The sequence below is a fragment of the Bemisia tabaci genome, chromosome 9 (assembly GCF_918797505.1).
Source record: "Bemisia tabaci chromosome 9, PGI_BMITA_v3".
NCBI lineage: Eukaryota > Metazoa > Arthropoda > Insecta > Hemiptera > Aleyrodidae > Bemisia > Bemisia tabaci.
This window is the reverse complement of record NC_092801.1, coordinates 654,596-676,871: the sequence shown is the minus strand read 5'-3', so window position 1 is coordinate 676,871 and position 22,276 is coordinate 654,596. Positions and strand designations below refer to the sequence as shown.

At 40.7% G+C, this 22,276-nt stretch overlaps 1 protein-coding gene across 3 annotated transcripts in view; it reads right to left on the bottom strand.

Moving 5' to 3' along the window:
- The window catches only part of LOC140225501 (uncharacterized), a 129,432-nt gene that overhangs the window by 65,924 nt on the left and 41,232 nt on the right, over positions 1–22,276 (bottom strand). For 2 of the 3 annotated variants that reach the window (XM_072304626.1, XM_072304625.1), the window contains one exon: positions 10,529–10,593. The exons of the other annotated variant lie outside the window; for it this stretch is intronic. The gene's annotated coding sequence lies outside the window, so the exon portion shown is untranslated. The remainder of the gene's footprint in view (positions 1–10,528; positions 10,594–22,276) is intronic. 3 annotated transcript variants of the gene reach the window in all.

The following is a 22,276-nucleotide window of genomic DNA, read 5'->3' as shown; positions in this document are numbered from 1 at the left end:
ATAAAAGTAATTTTACAAACTTCTGAAGTACGTGTAAAAGTGAATTTATAAAATTGCCATGGAAGCGAGGGACGCAGGGCGACCAAGTTTTAGAAATCGTGTTCATTTTGGATTTTACCAAGTTTTACTTAGATGAACTTAATATCCATTCCAGTAAGTTAGGAAGTGTGCCACAAAGGAAAACAAATCTAGTGCTTAATTTAGCAAAAAATTTGAGCAGAATGCAATCATGCAGCCATAAATTTACAATATAAAAGAAACGTGGCAACCTCGAGACGGAGCTTATTTTAACCCAACCTTGGCGACAAGTTTAATAACATTCATTTCGAGGGTCAAACCTCAAGAGGAGTTAAAAACTTGAAAAACTTTAATCTCGTTTTCCCGAAACGCAATTTCGTCGTTCACTCCTTTTCCTCTCGGTGCAACTTATCAAATTACAAAACTCTTCCCCGAAGAAAAATAACAACCCGGGAGACTCCCCTTTAAAAAGTTCATTTTTCTCGCGAAATTCGGCAGCGTTGCATTTACGGGCATCTGCCACCGCCGGCCAGCGAATATCCATTCATCACGGAGGAGCGGATTCGCTCATCACCTAAACCACCAAAACACTGTTGCCAGATCATCTTGAAAATTACCTCTTTTCCCCACAATGGACCACTAGACAAGGTACGAATTTAAGCATTCTGATACATGTTTCTTAACCAGAATTTCACGTAGAACACGATTCACACAACGAAAATTACTGAAACTAACTCATAACGAAGATATTAACGTTTTTATTTCACATTGGTTACAAGGAATTTGACAAGAAACTCAAAGCTCTACGTGAGTCAAATCGCCCACTACAACGGTTTCAGCAAGCTTCTCAATCGAACAATGTTCATTTCCCACCATGTGTTTTTCAAACTATTAGCAATTCGCTATAGCTGAGCCAAAGCGTCAAGATTGAGGTTGCCAGATTTTTATATCGCAGAGACTGTCATGATAACGTTTAGCGCGCGATGTGAATCACGTAGAGCATTGAGTTTTCATGAGCGGGTGGTTTGAATTCACGCATCAAGAATCATTAAATATCTTCGTAAGGAGTTAATTTCGGTAATTTTCGTTGTGCGCATCGTGTTCTACGTGAAATTTTAGTTACGAAACATGTATCAGAATGCTGAAATTCGTACCTTGTCTAGTGGTCCATTGAACCCATTTTCAAAATATTCACAATTTACTGCCGAATCTGGCAACTTTGCACTGAGACGCCCCAGCACAGACGAGGGAGCGAAAATGGAGCGAAATGAATGTTTACTTGCCATGTTGTGCTGGGCAAGTCGTGAACCATCGACAACCTATCGATGTATTTCCATTTGAAGTTACGGAAAAAAATCGATTATTAAGGTGCTCGTTGCAGACATCCTGACAATCGATCCTTTTCAATAGGTGAAATGACAAATATCGAGTTATCTCAAGGGGAGGTCGGTGATAAAGGAGAGGACGGATGTTTTAAAAATATACGCTAACGCTGTTTTACAGCTTGACCTGGAATGTTGCTTATTGCACGGTGATCATTCCTTTCTCGGCATTGCTTGCTCCAAGCCTAACGAGCTGGAGGAATCTGAGCAATGGACCATCAGACAGGGTTAAAAATGACTTTTGTTGCAAAGGGGAAATACAGGCAACCAGGTAGAATTTACGCAGGGAAAATTGCACGAAGACCGCGTTGGGAACATCTGAAATCGTTGTTTCTCAGAAGAAAGAGTGTAACTCAGAAAGGGTTGATCTGCAGTGGTGTCGTGCTAAGTAAAAACGCTGTACGAGCTTTCGAATGCTGCCAAATTTCTTCTCAAAAAATATTAAGATTTGAAGAAAGTTACCGGAAACCGAACAAATACTCGTGATCGCGAAAGCGTATCATAATTTTAGTTTTTTAAAACATTTTCTTAAGCACCTGAAGATGAGCGGTTGCTCGAAATGGCCGTAATGTAAAAGCAACAACACATTGGAAAATCGGTAAAAAAAAGATCCTATGACAATTTGAAAATGTTGCAACGTTCAAATGTACGAATGCACTTTTACGCATGGGAGACAACAAAATGACTAAAATACATTCGAAATAATTAAAAATATATTTTTCAAAATTTAAATTTCTCTTTTTTGTAGTTAAAGGATATTGCATTGTCAACGGTAAAACAGTTACACTACATTGAATTGAAAAAAGAAAAACAAATATTTGAATAAGAAAATATTTCATCTGCTCATTTTTTTTTAAATAAAAAACATTATTTACTTCAAAAAATGTTCTTTAAATAAAAAAAATTCTAATTTAATTCAATATGAACGTTCTCAATCATTTTTCCAGTGAAATAATTTTTTGAAATCTTGGTATACTCCTTCAACGATAGCTAATGAATCAAAGATCAATACTGCCGTGCTAAGGAAAAACGACGCATGAGCCTTCAGGCGTTGCCAAATTTCCCTTAGTAAATCACGAAGTTCAGGGTTAATTTTTGAATATTTTTCCTCCAACTTTTCACATAATTTTGTTCACAATTTCTCGTAAAGTTCCCGAAAATTTCAAGGAAAAATATCCACAGCTTTCCTCAAAAATAAACATTTTATCGAAGGAAATCTGGCGACTCTCGAATTTTCATACGGCGTTTTTCCTTAGCACGGCAGAATGTATCGATTTCCGCGGGGAGATACTTTCGCGGTTTACGTTCCTATATTATTCCTCACTCCATTATGGCCTCTAGCTATCGTTCAGTATTCGACAAGAAGTGCGTTGATGTATCTCGATGACTCGACTTATTAAACGTAGTATTAGTATCGAAATTCGATAAATCGGAATTCGAAAGATCGACTCGTTGTTACGGTAATAGTCTTGGCTGGATTTAATTTCTCCAGACCTCCCCGCCTCAGGAGACTCCTACCTGCAAATTTTCCGGCTCACTGCGTTAAAAAGCAATTAACACCTCTGACACGGGCGATTTAATAAATAAACAGGCTCAATGTTGCCTAGTATCCTGCGATTATTCCACTAAATAGTGGAAATAATATGTGCTTAATTTTACCTAACGAGCTGGCTCAGCGGTGCGCCCGTCTTTTCAGCTCGCTTGCTTTTACTTTATTTATCCATTAATTTCTTTTCTCAGTTTGTTGTTTATGTTTCTATGTTTGCTTGACTCGATAACTCACTTGTAGACGATAAGAAAAAGTAATCGACATTTCGTGTTACTTTGGGAAGTTCTATGAACATAAAGTAACCTAAACGTGTCATTAATACATTTTTGGTTAGTTCTTTTCGGTTATGTTAACCGAATCTTCTATTTACTGCCGTGCTAAGGTAGAAAACCGTATAAACATGCAAGAGTTGCCGAATTTCCTCCGATTTGGAAATCATTAAGTTTGATACGGAACCACCATAATATTCACAAAACACACATTATATTTTCCTTTAATACATATTTTTTTCATCAATTAAAATGAAAATAATCCATACAGGATGTGCAAACATTTCAAAATCATGAGTTGAAAAACGCTGACTCTGCAAGATTATATTGGAGCCTAACACAGAGCGGATCGGCGTGCTGCCAGCGATAAGCGAGCACCAGCGCCTACAAACCTAACTGGGATACTTCACGCATGGCGCAACCCGTGAAGTATCCCTGTTAGGTTTGTAGGCGCTAAGGCGCTATTTGCGCTGGCTGCCTGCCCGCCGCGCCGCAGCGTGCCACGGCGCTTGAAGCAACTATTTCACACCAGAGGTATTGCAAAGTATCATATGAAATTGAAGGCGCTCCAACATATTAGGAGTGGCAGGCATCCTTCAAAAGTACGGAGCTTTCCGCGCAACATAAATCAAGATACTACGGCCCAAAAAAAGAGCGGTAGTTCAAAAACTAACTAAGTCCTGGTATCCGTAATTAGTAACATTTAGCATACACTTTATCACCTGGCTGTTGCTCAATCGCCATCGGCTATAAAAGGCTATAAGAAATTGTGCAGCCGGCTATAGAGGCTATTGAAAATCTTACAGCCGGCTTTAGGTCTATGATATTTTGGAACACAGATTCTACTGCCAATTTTTCCAGGGATTCTCAGATAATTTAGATTAAAGTGCGTACAAAATTTTCTGAAAATTTGGAGGAAAAATATTCACATGCTCTCTTAAAAATTCGTATGTTATCTAAAGAAATTTGGCAGAGCCTGAAGATTTATACGGCGTTTTTCCTTAGCACGGCAGCAGAAACCAAAGCGCTTGAAACGTCTCCAACACGTAAAGTAACGCGATTTACAATATTCATCCCGAAAAACAAAGCGCTTCATAATTTCCTTTCTAAAAAGCAGCATGCTCGAAATGCCACGGAGTATAGCACAACTGGATAAAAAACTAAAGCAGTGAATAATGATGACGGGGGCTTGATTTGGTTCGCTTTTAGCCGAAGAGACCAAGCAACATCAGCTATTGCCAACTTTAACTGGATAATTTAGTGTTTTACAAGAGAACACTTGTTCGGATTCCTTTGAAAATTGTAAGTAATTTGCCTCGCACCATGCAAAGAATTCACTGAAATGTGCACAAAAATTCGCACAACCGTTTTCATGTAAAAAATTAAATTGCCCAGTTAAATTTGGCAATAGCTGGTGCGGCGTGGTTCCTTTCTGCTTCACGCGGTCCACTTATAACTGCGGAACGTATGGATGGCATTTAGCAAAAAGTTTCCAGCGCGATTACAGTGTTTTCAAAATCGTGCAACTTCCTCTTTCCTTTTGAAAATACTCGATGCATGCACAGTATTAAAATTTACACAATTATCTATCTTTAAAATTACCAATTCTTTGGTAAGAAGCGAAAACTATTTGCTACTCCGAGAGATTTTTTAGATAATCATGAAGAAACAACGTTTTTTACAACACTTCAATCCCGATGGTTCCTTTTTGCTAAATGCGATCCATATGTAACCTTTTTTATTTTAAACGCCGACCTCCTTCAAATTATAGAGTATGCAACCCGCAAATGTGCTGTAACCACCAGCACCTTGGACCCCTGAAAGCTAATCCGAGGCTGGCAAAACGCGTTTAACTCACAACATCTAATGATAGGGGTCCAGGTCGGACAATTACTTCCCTCTCTTAATGCGCCATAAAAATGATATTCTCTTCTTTATGCACGTACAGGCCTCATAACTGACGCAATTTAATTCCGAGAACGGCCAAAGTTTTCGCACCATAAAGCAAGTGTTGTAATTAGATAAATTCTGAAGAGAGGGCGGGGAGGGGGGCACAGGGCGTAGCTTGCCTCGACATTCCCTTTGAAATCCCCTTTGCTCTTTCCTGGCGAGGACTCGCCAGCAGTGGCGTGGCGTGCTTTGCGAGATATCGATTGTTATGCCATGTAAACCTGTGGAAAAAGATCGATAAACAGGGTGTTCACAGCGAGCACCTTATTAATCGACTATTTACCATACGTTTAAATGGCATAACAATCGATACATCGCAATTCACGCCACGCCACTGCTCGCCAGAGAAACTTTGAAACTCATTTTAACTCGAGGCACGGGAAGTTCAAAAACTCAATTTTCAATTGCAGCGAAAGGCGGAAGGCGCATTGCACACTTTGTTCTCATTATTCGTCGTTGATTATTATGAGGCAGAGAGGAGAAGACGGTGAGATCTGTTAGATGATGCATCTTGCGCACACGGGATAAACCATTGCTGGATTTAAGAATATGCTCGGTTATTGCTAATTGCTATCGCTAATTGCTAAAATTACCAGTCAATCTAACAAACTGAATGGGATTTGGAAGGGTGTGTGGAACTTGAAACTCGAGTGAGCTGTGCGAAACTGGGCCAAAAAGGAAAAGCGCACGTACTCGTAAAAACAGATGATATATGGAGTTCTTACGAAGGCGGGGGATTTGTGTTTTAAACAACTATTCTTATGTAGATTTCCGCGAGAAACACGATTGTGTTGCCGTGCTGCTGTTACTGTCTAAAATATACTCTCAGAATAAGAGGCAGCTCACAAATTTCAGATTAAAATGGCGGTGTAACACAAGCTACTGGCATGTCTCTGTAAGGCTGTGTCAAAAGAAAGGCCGTGGGATCATTCGATGGTTGTCAAATGTTGTCCACTTGAACATTCTGAGAAGGAAAATCTTGAGGGTATTATGAATCCATTTCTAAAATAGAGTCGATTTTAGGCAAGGCATCAGTGGCGTGGCGTCCTTTGCAATATATCGATTGTTCTGCCATTTAAACCTTTGGTAAAGAATCGATTATGAAGGTGTTCGCTGCGAACACCCTGTTTATCGATCCTTTTCCATAGGTTTACATGGCATAACCATCGATACATATGGCAAAGTACGCCACGCCACTGTAAGACATGGAAGCTCTCGGCAACCTGGCAAAAGAAACTTTCGCAGTTAGTCGTAGCGCTCGACTTCTCTATCCTGGAAAAGAAGAAGACCGTATGAACTTTCAAATGTTGCCAAATTTTATCCGATAAAACGTCAAAGAGGAAAATCTCAAACTACGTATCTCGTTTGCGGTGTTTTAAAATCTCCGCTTCAATTTGCTCTTTTAAACGAGAGCAAATCAACGGCTTTCCTTGGAGTTTTCTTAGACTTCTCTTTTGCAGAGAGAAGAAAATAACGCAAGTTTTTAAAAATTGACGTTCAGCATCTCTAAATTTGCAAAATCAAGTCTGTGACAAGGAGTCTGCAGTGTCGCAAATCTAGAGTAGCTCTATTTGGAGAGTACGGGCATGTCGTTAATTTTGAAGTTATGTCTCGAAGCTTTTAGGGCCCAAGAGCGCAGCCAACCTATGGATTCACATTATTCAGAGTGATTAATTATTACAATTGCTACGACTCGTGATTTTTAAAGCACGCATTTGACTGAGTTTTTGCAGAGGAACGCTCATTCACATTCATGAACATTCTTGGATATTTTGATTTGAAAGTGGATTCTGAAGGTCGGCAGTGAAATGGACCACTAGACAAGGTACGAATTTAAGCGATCTGATACATGTTTCTTCACCAGAATTTCATGTAGAACACGATTCACACAACGAAAATTACTGAAACCAACTCCTAACGAAGATATTAACGTTTTTATTTCACATTGGTTACGAGGAATTTGAACTGCCCGCTCACAAGAAACTCAAAGCTCTACGTGAGTCAAATCGCGCACTACAACGGTTTCAGCAAGCTTCTCAATCGAGCAATGTTCATTCCCACCATGTATTGTTCAAACTATCAGCAATTTGCTATAGCTGAGCCAAAGCGTCAAGATTGAGGTTGCCAGATTTTTATATCGCAGAGACTGTCATGATATAACGTTTAGCGCACGATGTGAATTACGTAGAGCATTGAGTTTTCATGAGCGGGTGGTTTGAATTCACGCATCAAGAATCATTAAATATCTTCGTAAGGAGTTGGATTTGGTAATTTTCGTTGTGCGCATCGATCGTGTTCTACGTTAAATTTTGGTGAAGAAACATGTATCAGAATGCTGAAATTCGTAGCTTGTCTAGTGGTCCATTATTTGTATTCAAAGACTATTTGCACTATTTATGCTCAAAGGAACTATGCGCATAGGGATTGCGTGTGACATAGTTCCTTTTAGCATAAATACATCCGTTTGGCTACTCTTTTGGGTCCTATGAACTCTATATTTTGACACGTCTGTACTCTACATATGAACGTATTTATGACAAAAGGAACTATCTCTCACGCAAACCCTATGCGCATAGCTCCTTTTAGCATAAATACGTCCATATACGTTCTCTACGCGGATCAAGATACATAGTTTGAGAATCGCATCGTCGATTTCTCTCAGAGGGACTCATGAATATTTTTCCAGGAAATGTTTGGGTTCAGCAGATCAAACTGCGAATACAATGGAGAATCTGCATGCGAATTCTTTATAGCTTCCACTGAAAGTGCTGAAAGAGCTGACTTCACAGTATTTCTTATACTTTTTTCTGATTTGGAAAATAGTATGAAAATAGATTTAAAAGTGAGAGAATGTACCGCCTAGTGACGTCATCTGACGGCATTTCCAGTTTAAGCACTCGTATTTTAGCAGATAAGATAATTGTGTCATATTCCCTCCAATAATTGTTCAATTCATGAACCAAGGGTATCTTCGTGTTCAGTTCACTCAGCAGTTCCCTCTCAAACACGAAATTCACCAAATTTTAGACACCTGCAAATTCTCTCCTCTCAGAAAATCATCCGCTAAATATCCACAGATTTTCCAGAAAATCCGCAAGTTTAAAAAAGAAATCAGGCATCGCCCGAAAGTACTTACGCGGTTTTTCTGTACTACGGCAGCGCTCGCTCTGATATTTTCGCCGAGCGCGGAATCCAATCTCCGGCGGCGTGGCGGGTCCTTTCCCACCCCCTCTACTTCTACCCCTCATCCCCTCCTCCCGCCACCCTCCCCCTCATCCCCCCGCGCGCATGCATAAATTTCATACTCAACGACAAGCAACTACTCGCAACTTTGCGACGGGACATGCCGCCTTCGCTTTGGTCGACAAACACTCCACCTCCAAAGAGGGACTCCTCGACAACACTCGACACAGCTCCGAGAATTTTCTACATGAGTCCACATGAATTTTCGCGGAATATTAAAATAAAAAGAAACAACCCTCGTGTGCATTGAAGCGACACTTTTGACGCGAGGACCGCTCTCAAACTGTATCGGCTTAAATGCTCAGTGTATACACTGGAAAAAAAAATATCGGTGTATTTACTAAGAAAAGGGTAAAATTACCAAGAATTCAGGGCTCTATTTGATCCCAGTTTTTTCTTGGTAAAATTACCATTTATGGAATTTGTAATTTTACCGAGAAATCTCGGTAAAATTATTGAACTTTCTCGGTAATTTTACTGGACCTTGGTAAAAACGCCACTATTTTTTATCGACTTTGGTAGAATTACCGAAATAAAACGGCAAAGTTACCAGGAATTGATTACCAATAAAAGTGGTATTCTTACCTGAAAAAAACAGTAAAAATACCGGTTTTTAGGTAAGCTTACCGGTCTGTCTTGGTAAAATTACCAATAATTGGTAAAAAAAAGTGAGATGGTAAAGGTACCAACGGATCTTGGTAAAAAGGCCGAGAATTTTTTTTCAGTGTATCAGCGTGCCTTTATTCCTCTGTGCAAAAGCTATGTTTTTAAGGGGGGATAAGTACTTTCCCATGTGCCTGTGATCACGATAAATAGCGATTTTATCGGTTGGTTATCGCGATTATATCGGTGGCAATATATCGAGATATTATCGCATTAAAACTTGCGATACAAGGCGATTAAATCGTTACACATCGCAATTTTTGGTTCGATAAAATCGCGATCAATTTTCGTCGATGAAATCGAGATTAAATCGCCATTCATCGCATTTTTTCCCCGAAAATATCGAAATATGTAATATATCCCGATTTCAGCCATTGAAAAATGCTACTTGAATTAACAAGAATTTTAAAAATGTAAGAATAAAAACGAACGGTGGCAGAGTCTAGCCTTTTCCGAATGTGTGATTATAAGGAAAATGAGTATGTTATGCAAAACGGATAAAACCACATGTGTAGACTGTTAAAAATGATGTATCATCAAGAGAAAATCAAATTGAACACATCATCTGCGGGCGATGGTTGAAACTGATAGGAAAAGTTATGGACAAAGAAGACAAAGGGACAATTGAGCAATCCTATTGGTTGAAATGGATGATTATAATAGACTAAGGGAGAAAACGTTATATTAGTCCTTATGAGTTGCCGTTGCCTAGTCTATTACTTACATTTTGTACATTGCAACCACTCGCTTTCATCAACGAATTGTTCCATTCCCTCTTTATCTCTTTTGTCTATAGCTTTGTCTATTAACGTCAATAATCATGGATGTCCTCTCTTTTCAGCTTTCATCACAGAGTTTCATGTTGCCACTTACTTTCACCTTGCTCCATTTTCTCTTTATCTCCCTTGTCTATAGCTTTGTCTATAAATGTCAATATAACCAGACGGATGTCCTCTCTTCTCAATTTTCATCACAGAGTTTCATGCTGCCACTTACTCGTAACGGCGGCTTGTCACACGCTGTTGTGAGCACAGCTGCATGAATTGGAGTAACCGAAACGCCTTCAATCTTTTCACACGCAACACGCGCGTCCATAGAGTACGAATAATTGTATCTTGTATCAAGGCGTTATTGCCAACCTCAATTGGACGTATTTCTGGCAAAAGGAACTATGTGCATTATGATGTGAACCCTGTTATGCATGTATTCTCATGGGTCTGGCTCATGCCTTAATGCACATAGTTCCGTTTGACAAAAATACGTCCAATTACCAATCACTAACAAAAAGTGTCCGTGGACGAGGTGAATTTGATGAAGCGCGATAAGGACCCCCAGATGTTTACGTTCAGGAGAAAATTCCAGACATCTCAGCGGATTTGTGCGCAAATTCACCGTACAAATTCCTGTTTTCAATTTTATTGAGGCTTTTTAGATTTTTAAAATGTGCAACTCACCATCATTATTCCAAATTGATTTGTAAACACTTCACAGTTTTTGTCCTACGGAAGGATTTTCACTCCTGTAACAAAAAGAGAGGGAAATAGTTAGTTTGATTTCGGTTGAAAGAACTTTTTTCAATCGGGGAGGACAATTTTTAAATAAACAACATAGTTAGGAATTTTCTATTATTTTATTTAATTAATACCTACTTGACCGTCCTCAGAGAAGGACATGACTTTGTAAGTTTCAATATTGCAAAATTTCCTCATGCAATTTTTTATCTTAACTAGGACACCGTTGAAAGCCTCTGATTTGAAAGTATTATATAATTCGAATCTAATGCCTATTGCATTGCAAAATCAGCAATATTTCGGACAGAAATCGCTCAGTCATCTTCTTGTAAATATTGAATCATATTAGTCCATTTTGCAGCCTTGAAATGTCGTTACTTGCTCACGTCTAAGGAACGACAATTTAGTTCTGTTGTTTCCCAAGGACCACTACAATGGTTTTGACCCTGATAATACTTTTTGTGCACGAGTAGTACGTGAGGTATTCAAAAAAGTCGATATTCGTCTCTGCCTCTCCGTAGAGTCCAATTTCCCATCGAAGAATTCTAACAGTGGCCCATTCACAGGATTTTCTATTAAATTAAATAACCGTAAAATGACTTTATGAGACCTGGCCCGATTCGGGTGACCCACCGATCCCTTCAATAAGGGCAATCAACCCCCCCTGTCCTTGAGTTAAACGACCCTTTCTTTTTATCGAGGGCAATAATTTCTCATCGAGTGTGCTCATTGGACTAGAGTCCACGCTTTTGGGACATTCGATAGAATTATGGCCGAATTCTTCCATTTAAGCGTTCAGGATGGAAGAAAGTCTGAAAGGGACTTTCGGAAGTTAAAGACAATGAAATAAAAATGAAAAGAGGAAAGAGAAAGAATGAAGGAAAGAGAAAGAATATAGGAAAGAGAAAGAATAGAGAAAAAAGAAGAAGAAACAATTATTTTCGCTCTGTTTTTGTGCTCTCGTCTCGCCTTCACGGTATTTTTTTTAAAGTCATGGTTGCTTATTTTAAAACGCCGTCACAATTGCCGTGGTAATTTGCACCTGGAATCCGGCCAATTAACCAGGGTGATTTTCATAGGTGGATGGCTATTTACCAGCCTGGAGGCACTGGAAATTGACTTTCCTCACCGGAACCAAGGTTGCCAGGCTCTGCTATTAATTTAGATAGTTTAAATGGATTTTAATGAGGAATAGTGCTGATTTTTTAGCACAATCTGGCAACAATCGGCGCCGGACCTGTGGCCACGGGCGTTCGTCCGTAATTTGCGCAATCGAGTGCAACCGTGTTGCCAACAAAAGCGAGGCACGAATGATCGAATATCGATATTTCCCCATTTAAAGCTATGGCAAAGAATCGATTATTGAGGTATCCATTGCGGACACCCTGTTAATCGATTATTTTTCATGCGTTTAAATGACAGATCATTCGATACATCGCAAAAGATAGCACGCCACTGTCTCGGTCCGCACTTTCACCGAATTTCAGCCCCGACCTTGTGCCTGCGGTTTCAGGCCTTGTTTCGCCGAAATTTAAGTTGCCAGTTTCAGCGGAAGTGTATTAAAGGAAGTGATCGATAATGGCAATCGTCCCATTCTAGAATTCCGAGATATTTCAATATTGTTAAGGCCTTGTTTCGCCTAAGTTCAGATTGTCAGTTTCAGTGGCAGTGGATAAATGGGAGGGGAATCGATAATGGCAACTATCGGTCCCACTCTCGAATTCCGAGACATTTCAATACTCTGATAACGATGTGTATTTTCCCGATATACTTAAAAAATTTTTAGTCGAAAAATTTTTCCGCTTTGATATAGATGCTCAAACTTGGATTTGAAGACTAAAATCGGTGCAAATTTGTGATTTTCAGTATTATGCATTGGATATCGCACCAGATCCAAAGGGCTTTAGACCAGAGTAACTATACAAGAAGAGGACGAAGTTAGGTCATTGAGTTGTTAGGGCCCAAAAGGGCAGCCAACTATTGAATGAAATTCAACTGTAGGTTCATTTATTATTGTAAGGTTGGACTTATCTCTGTTAAACGGAACTATGCGCATTATGGCGTGAGCCCTGTTATGCATATATTCTCATGGGTCTCAGGGCTCATGTCCTAATGCACATAGTTCCGTTTGACAGAAATACGTCCATATGTTGTTCACTTATAGACGAACCCTAGGTCTGTAACGCGGATACGCCACTTGGAACGAAAGCGCTGTGCAAAGGATAAGATCGGAGAAAAACATTACACAATAATGGAGCACCCTCTGGGAGAACACCTCTTGAATTTTAACACCTGTGGCATAGAACCGAGCACAGAAGTTTCATAATCAACAGGCAAGTTCGGCGAGCCGAGTTGACTGTTCCATCACCTCGCTCATCCCGTCTCGCGAAGACATCCGAACGAAACTGAGCCGGAAAGGACCGGTGGAGGGGGAGGGTGGAGGGACAAGGGGGCGTGTCAAGACATAAACAAGCGTCGTTTTAAGGGGCTCAGGGGCTTAGTAGCTCCCTTGTCAACGCCTAATGAACGCCACCGCGACGTGACGCTTCTGATGATCTGCGTTGCCATTTTGAGTATCGGCTCGTTTGGTTCAGCTGGGGAATTCCGATTTTTGATCAAGTTACGGCAACATTGCCATCGGCTTCGCTATTTTGAAGGTGGTTTTAACCTTTTTAACGCACTGACGCGACCGGCCGATCGGAGACAATCCATTTCGGGACCCCGCACTAACAATCTAAACCGTTGCCTACGTCTAAACAATATACTGCCGAGCTAAGGAAAAACGCCGTATGAACCTTCTGACGTTGCCGAATTTCCTTTGATAAAACACGGATTTCCTAGTTAACTTTTGAATAATTTCCCTCCAATTTTTCAGCTAATTTTGTTCGCAATTTCACCTAAATTTCCTAAAAATTCCAAGGAAAAATATCCATAACGGTCTTCAAAAATAAACATTTTATCGAAGGGAATTGGGCAACTCTCGAATGTTCATACGGCGTTCTTCCGTAGCACGGCAGTATCGGTTCGACACCAAGAAAATACGACTTTTCAACGACTTGAGCGCGCACCGTGGTTTACGCGCAATGCACGAAGTATCCTGGAGACTTGTAAGGCGCTACTATTACGCGCAATGCATGAAGTATCCTGTGGTCTTGTGAGGCGCCACTATGCGTCTAGCGCCGTACCACGGCGCTAGACCTTTATCCTTTGATAACACGCGAATTTCCTGGTAAACTTATGAATAGTTTCCTCTTAATTTTTCAGATAATTTAGTTAGCAATTTCACGGATTCTGAAAATTGAAAGGAAATATTCATAACTCTCCTTAAAAATAAGCATTTTATTGAAGGAAATTTAGCGACTCGCTAACGTTCATACGGCGTTTGTCCTTAGCACGGCAGTGTAATACTGCCGTGCGAAGGAAGGACGCCGTATGATCATTGGAGAGTTGCCAAATTTCCCCGGATAAAACATTTATTTTTGACGAAATTATGCATATATTTCTTTGAAATCTTCAGATGTTTTAGATTAAATTGCGAGGAAAGTAGTCGGAAAAATTGGAGGGAAAATAATTACAATTTCCCTAATAAATTCGTATTTTATTAGAGGGAATTTGGCAACAACTGGAGGTTTATACGGCGTCTTTCCATAGCATGGCAGAATAGTGGCGGAGCTAGAATGGAGATGTTGCATGTGTCAGGAATTTGCGATTTGACTGTTGATTCTAATGTAAAAGTTTGCGAGAAACACGATGGTGCCCCTGGTTTTCTCTGAAATCAACTCCCAAGCTCAAAGAAAACTCTCAAGTTGAGGCTAAAATGGAGGGGATATCCCACACTATCCTGAGAGTCCACCTCTGCATCAAGATAAACTCTTCATGAAAAGATAGAAAGCAATACATTGACAGGGCTGCCATTTTATTTGGGGGCTCAAAAACTAAAAACACGGTAACCCTGCTAATTTATTCTATCCCTATCTTTGCATGGAGAGTTTGTCTTGATGTAGAAGTGGACTCTCAGGAAAGCGTCGCATGTCTCCTTCATTTTGGCCTCAACTTGAGAGTTTTTTTGAGCTTGGGAGTTGATTTCAGAGAAAACCAGTGGGACCATCGTGTTTCTCGCGAACTTTTACATTAGAATCAGTAGTCAAATCGCAAATCCGTCACACACGCATCATCTCCAATTCCGAGTCATTCCTTTCGATGATGTCGGCAATGATGTATTGATACAAGTGGGTATTCACACTTTATGGACGCGCGTGTTGTATATGAAAAAGTTGAAGGCGCTTCGGTTATTCTAATCCACGAACCAGCGCACGCAAAAAGTGATGAACGTTGGGTTCAGTGCTTTGAGAGGCAAATTTTTCCAAACTAGGTTAGGATTCCTAAAATGTCTCAAGTTTTAGGGCATTAGGTATCATGAGGCGAATCTGAGCGTTGACTTCCCGGCGTCAACACAACTTTCATATAAAGGGATGATGATCGAATGGGGTGAGGTTTCTGAAGCATACTATCTCTGCTTCGAAGCGAACAAACATCTTTGTTCTAAACGAACTCCGATTCCTTTTTGCATATTGCAATGCTTTTAATATAACCTGCAAGATGAAGGCGTTGCACGGAATCGGGACGGGCATGAACTTGCACGATATTTTACGAGTTCCATTCAACTCCTAATTTTTCCACCAGAGAGCGCTGCTGCGCTCGTCTGTTACGAGACTATCATATCTGCTCCTGGCAGTAAACTTAGACTCGTATTGTTCTTTCCCGTCCTGACTTCGTCGAATGAATTGAAGTGTGAATACGTGAAAGGGAGCATTTGCGTAGCTGCATGGAAAGAAACAGAAGTCGACGAGCACGCCGCTGACGTCAGATCCACGTCACGTTGTCAGATTGACTCTCGCGTTCTCGCATACGTCGGGGATTGACCGGCAGTTTTATTGCCAGTTTCAACAACCTTGTTGAGAATTTAATTTGCTGTAAAGCGGTACGAATTCGATTGTTCGGAGGCCGGGTTGGTGGTGTGGAAAAATTGGGTCTGTTCCTGACTGCAAGCTCATGCCTCAATGGTTGATTTTCGTCGAGCATCGGCGAAGTGAAGAGTGTTAAACCCTTCAACTTTGAAAAATTCGGTTGGGGGATTTTTTTTTCGTGGGGTTAGGTTGTCGGACCTATTAAATTTTGGATTATTCGTGGAAAGTATGGTGGGGTCCTGTTCGCTGATACGAGGGGGGACCCAAAAAAAACCGGAATTTTGCTGTAACTTGGCAACAATGGAAAATATTCGGGTTCCACCGCTAGGGGGTCTAACAAGGAGCTATGAAGAGTCACTAGGCCAAATTTCAACATCGTAGCACATTTTCTTTCCATTTTGGCGAGACTTGGCTTCAGGGGTGTTTGGCGACCTCGTAGTTTTTTAAGATGGGTCAATTTCAGTGACAACACTTAGAGCTCAAATTTTTCTCTCTTGCTCGATAAAAATACGGCTTTCTCTATTAACCTTTTGAAGTGCTGCTTCTGAAGGACAAGCTTTGTCAAAAAGTTCAGTGTAAGTACGGTTTTTCAGTTTCAAAATGGTCTGTATCGCCCGAAACCCCTGTACGGCTCTAGACTGCTATCGCTATCGGCTAGAACCGATGAAAACATGTAATAAATCACGTTTTTATGAATGAACATGGTTAAATATTGTTTCGCCTACTAGCAGATATCACTTGGATGTAATACAGAAATATTCAGAACATCGCTGTGAAAAATTTTGGCATAAAACACATTGTTGCCGAATTGAGCCGAATTTTGCGCTCCAGCCGGTGACGGCCGCCTGGCGTTCAGCCTACGTTGGAACAATAAATCACACTTTAAATCGAAGAAAAACATTTGTTCACTTATGCTATAGGTAAATCATGCTCCCTGCAACATTCAATCCAAACATTGACGGAGTTTAGCCGCACATAGCCTATGAAAATCACCCATCTTAAAAAAACTACGAGGTCGCCAAACACCCCTGAAGCCAAGTCTCGCCAAAATGGAAAGAAAATGTGCTACGATGTTGAAATTTGGCCTAGTGACTCTTCATAGCTCCTAGTTAGACCCCCTAGCGGTGGAACCCGAATATTTTCCATTGTTGCCAAGTTACAGCAAAATTCCGGTTTTTTTTGGGTCCCCCCTCGTACATAGGGGCTAGTTCATGGAAATTCTCTGTTCCAAAATCACACGCTCCGTGGATTGCATGAGGCCGGTGCCTACAAGTTTCAGACATCGGTCTACAAATGAATCAGTGAGTTCGAAAACACACCAACTCGGAAAAAAAAAATTGTTCAGGAAACACCTAAAACTGCGCAGCGGGCGAAGAAGTTAGTTTAAGAAAGACATTTTTGGTGCCAAAGGACAAGTACTTAGAGACTTTGTAAAGCACCAAGTTGAAATCGATACACCATCATGCCCCAATCGGAAATTTGACCTTGGGCAGATCGGAATAATATTGTGGCAACCTTAGCGAGATTGTGAGCATATTTCAACAGTAAGGTTGGCCTGAGAATCTTGGTACAATATGCCATCAATACTGGATATATAACCTTAGTATTTTAATATTGCACCAATATTAGCAACATTAGAAATCCAACGTCAGATGGTGCTCGGTGATTCCAAGATTGTCACAATGTTGTCACAATATTGGTTATACAATATTGGTAAACTAATACTGTCGTAGAGTTGTGTTTTCAATATTGCAGTAATATGTTAGTTTTAACATTGGCGCATTATTAAAAAAATACTGAACATAGGCTTCTGCTTATAATATTGACACAATATTGACACAATATTAGGAAAACAAAATTGCTAAAATAATATCGCGACGATGTTATCTCTGTGATACTGCGGTATTGTTATTATGTTAACATTCAATTAACGTTAGAACAACAAACATAACAGGCTTCTGTTCGTAATATTGTCATAATATTGACACAATATTGGATATCTAAAACTGCTGGATTGATATTATGCTAACATTATTTTTACAACATTGTGGTAATATTAGCAGTTTAACATTGTCACAAGATTAAGAAAATAAACATTTTAGGCTTCTGTTTCTAATATTGTCATAAGATTAACACAATATTGTGCGCGACGAGCACAATTCGACCGCGTTTGCTATTTCCGCCACCAGGGCGCGCTCGCCGCGGATCTGCCGTTGCGGTCCCTTTAAGGGCAAATTAAAGGGCAAAAACTGCGACCTTTCGCTTTTTGACGTAATAGGCACATGATCCATAGGCGTCTAACCCATCTTATCGATATTCTTAGGCCAAGGGCTCAAATGGAGCTTTTTGGCAACGGTCCGCGCGCGGCCGCCCCGTCAATGGGGCTGGTTCTCGTTTCGCCTGGGCAGTGCCCGTTATAAGTGGGATCCAAGTTGAATACTTCAGCCAGTGCAAGCAGCCAAGGAAGTAGGTGACTTAGGAAGGTTCCTCGGCACTCAAATGTTCCGTATGCCTACATTATAGGCATTGCGATGCTAATAAATTTCTTCCGCGAGGACGGCAGGTAATACGGCGTTCTATCGCCTACCTTGTCTCAGAGGGAAGTTTGGAAATCCAAGCTTGTCTCAGAGGTAAAATAAATATCCTGCCAATACTATGGCAATATTTTAACATCAAGGCTATGGCAACATTATGATCAGAATAACCGCTGAACAAGCTTGGAGCAATATTATTAACATAACATTGTCACAATATTGAATATCCAAGTTTGTTTCGGAAGTAAAATAATGTCCCACCAATATTGTGGCAATATTATCAGGATAGGCTTGGAGCAGTCTTACAAACCTAACCTTGGCACAATCTTTTGGCTCAAGCTTGTCCCAGAGGTAAAATAAATGTCCTGCTAACATTGTGGGAACATTAGCAAGATAAGCTTGGCAACTCTATTCAAATGTGAAAAAATGTCATACTAAGCTTGTACCAAGGTCAAATTTCCGATTGGGGCTTGATGACAGAGAATTAAGCGTTTAACAATTTCCGAGTTGGTGTGTTTTCGTTCTCATCGACTTTCAGATACTGATTTTTCGTAGTCTGCCCTGAAAAATTTATATTTTTCGACCTGAATAACGCTTGAATATTTATATAACTTGTTGGTACAATGTATACTGAACCGACAAAGAAAACCGCAAAATCGGATGATCACCCGTTTCCCTTGAAATGACAAAAAAATTGGTATTTCCAATGAAATACTCCGACTCTTCCCTTTTCCCGTCACTGTTTTGAGCACTTCCGATTGCAATTTCGAAATTTCCTTTTGCGTGCAGATGTTTCTATCCATAAGTGTTACTAAACCGTAAAAAAGGAGAAATCGAAAAATACCCGAACCGGGTTGGTGTGTTTTCAAACTCACTGATTCAAATAAGAAAAGGAAAAATCTAGTGTCAACACAGCCGCAGAAATGAGAAACATAATCGGATCTCATTTTTTAACCTTTCCACCGAATCTGAGCGGTATCTCATTGACAACGTAGACCGGACCATTTCCAGTTCACGCCTCATGCCATAGCGCCTTCAATTTTGCAGACGCAACACGGACATCCATCAAGCACGAATAGTTGTATCACTGCGCCGTCATCAACGCGCGTCCTTACTTTTGCTCCCTTCCCATGTTGCTTTTGTTTCTGTTTGTCTCTTTGGCAGATGAGGAGACGTATTCCGCTCGGATCTCGTTTTTCAACTTTTCCCCTGAATCTGAGAGATACAGAAAGATGCCGTTACAGTCCCCACGACGTGTAATCATGACAATCTCAACGACGATTTGCCTCAGATATTGTATACACTTTTCACTGTTTGAAAAATACAGCCATGGAAAAGAATATTGCTCGATAAGAAGCCTGCCAAAACTGCTGTAGCGTGATTTAAGTGGACTCTCTTTTCATCACATCAGCGGGAGATTCAAATTTTTCGTTATCAATGCTACTTAAAAACGTAAATATCTTAGTCGGGAGTTAATGTCAGTTCCTTTGGTCACGAAAATTTATTATGGCCTACGTGAAATTTTAAAGATGAAATATATATATATTACTTTAGAGTGCATAAATTCGTACCATGTCGAGTAATCCGATGTGGCAACATTCAAATGTTCACACGGCGTTCTTCCTACTAGAGCATTGGCGGATCCAGCAAATTGGCAACATTGTTCTCTCTCCATTTAAACCTATGGAAATCTATCGATTCTTGGAGGGGCTAGGTGCTCCGACAAGAATCGATTACTTAACATAGGTTTAAATTTAAGAAAAACTTGGTGTTGCCAAATTGCTCGATCCGCTTCTGTACTATAAATGCAACGGGGTTTTCAGAGTTGTTCGACGCATGGGACACTGCCACTATGATAAGTAAGAACGCCGTGCGAACATTCGAGAAGTGCCAAATTTCCTCCGATAAAATGTTTATTTCAGAAATCCCGAGCCATTCTAAATTCAGCCAGCGAGTCGATTATTGAAATTGATAGACAAAGCTATAGACAAAGAAAACAAGATAGATATGAAGGGATCCTATTGGGGGAATCAGGTGGTTGTAATAGACATAGGAGGTAGGTAATAGACTATAGGTAACGGCAACCCACGAGGGACTTGATGGTTAGTCCATCATTTTCTCCCTTGGTCTATAAGAACCACCCGTTTCAACCAATAGGATCGCTCCATTTATACTCCTTCTGTCTTCTTTGTCTATCAATTTCAATAATAGGCCCGCAAGATTGGCCCCAAAATGGCCTTTATCGGACCTCCAACGACCCTTCCTTTTCACAGATCTCCCTGAAAATTCATAATACAGCCCTGTGTTTTCTGGTTATGTCAAGTTGCAAGGCATTTCTTAATTTATTTGTATGCATTTTTTAGCGCTAAATCCGGGAAAAATGTCCAAAAAATTCCATCACGTCAGTATTTTACACAAATTCAAAATTTTGGTTTTCTGGGGGAAACATTTTTTGAAAAATTGATATTTTTTTTTCAATTTGACCATTGATTTTGGTCTTTAGTACCTCTACTAAGTATGAAATAACCATTGCACGTCAGAGGGAATCAATTTGTTGGAAATTTTCTCCCCCAAAAAAACCAAAATTTAGAATTTGCGGAAAATCCTGATGTGATTGAATTTTTTGGATATTTTTCCCGAATTTAGCGCTAAAAAATACTCGCACATGAGAATCAATCAAGACATGCTATGCAACTCGATATGATCAAAAAAACGCAGGGCTGTGTAATTTATCAAAGTAGCTTTGGCAACGTCTGAAGGCTCATACGGCGTTGTTCCTCGGTTTGGGAGCATGGAACCCTGAACCTCCCCTTGGACGGGGGCGAACATGAGGAGGCGAACGCTGCTGCCGGGGTGGGGGGGTGAGGGGGGGTGCCACGGGGAGGGCGAATGGGGCTCGGAGCAATCACCCGAAATTGACGGAGCCGGCGTTGCCCCGGTGGAATGGGGTGGCGAAGATAGAGAGGCTGCACCCAGCACCCAGCTCCCAATCCCAAATGTAGGTCATTTTCCATTCGCTCCGTTTCACTCCGTCCGGTGTTGCCGAATCACTCGGAAAACTACTCGCTTTTCCCACGAGGATTGGATCCGAGCCAATCGTCCATCCATGCTGTCGCGTTAACGGAAAATCCCGTATGCCTTCAGTCCTTGCCAAATTTCCTTCAATTAGAGTCCCTTTATACTGAGAGTCAAGACAATGAGAGTCTATTCCTGATTCGTTCCGTATTTCAGGCCTCCTCAGTGTCACAAACGGGGATAAAGATTACATTTTCACCAATTGCAAAGATTCTAATCTGAAGTGGACCGAGGAATTACGGGTTCGACAAGGAACAAACGGAATGAGAGAAGGAACGTAGGAAGGAATTTGAGAATGAGCCGATCAAAGATTGCGAAAGACGTTCAATTTGTGTATGTTCATTACCGTTTGTGACTCCATGAGGGGAGGGGGGTTCTCAGTATACAGGGACTCTAGCCACCCCCCAAAAAACCAAAAAGTCAAAATCCTCACGACAAATTACCCAAGAACCATGTGTTACATCATGAATGTTAAACAAAATAATCAGTCGACTCTTCGGGTTTGAATGTATCTGTATTTTTCGTGAAAAAATTTTTTTAAGCTTCACTAGACGTAGCCAAGTGTTGAGACACATGTCATGTTCAACCATCTGATTTGCATGTTCAACCATCTGATTTGCAATGGGATTATAGGACATTCTGTCAACGATTTTTTGTCCACGCACCTGTTTTTTCTAGTAGTTTACGTCCACGCGTTTTTCCGGCAAATTATGCTAAACGCTATTAAATGCGGATGCTAGGACTTAGGAAGTTTTTGGACTACTGCTTTCCTTTTGTGCCACAGTATCTTGATTTATTTTGCGAGGGAAGCTCCGTATTCTTAAGGGATGCCTGTCATTCTAAATATGTTGGAGCGCCTTCAATTTCGTATGATACTGTGCAACACCTCTGTTGTGAAATAGTTGTTTGTGGCGCCGTGGCATGCTGAGGCGCGGCGCGGCGGCGTGCGGCCGGCTAGCGCGCATTGGCGCCTACAAACCTAAGGGGATACTTCAAGCATTGCGCAATGCGTGAAGTATCTCCTTAGGTTTGTAGGCGCCAATGCGCGTTTTGCGTTGGCAGCACGCCGTTCCGCTCTGTGTTAGGCTCTAATATTTAAACTCGCGGAATCAGCG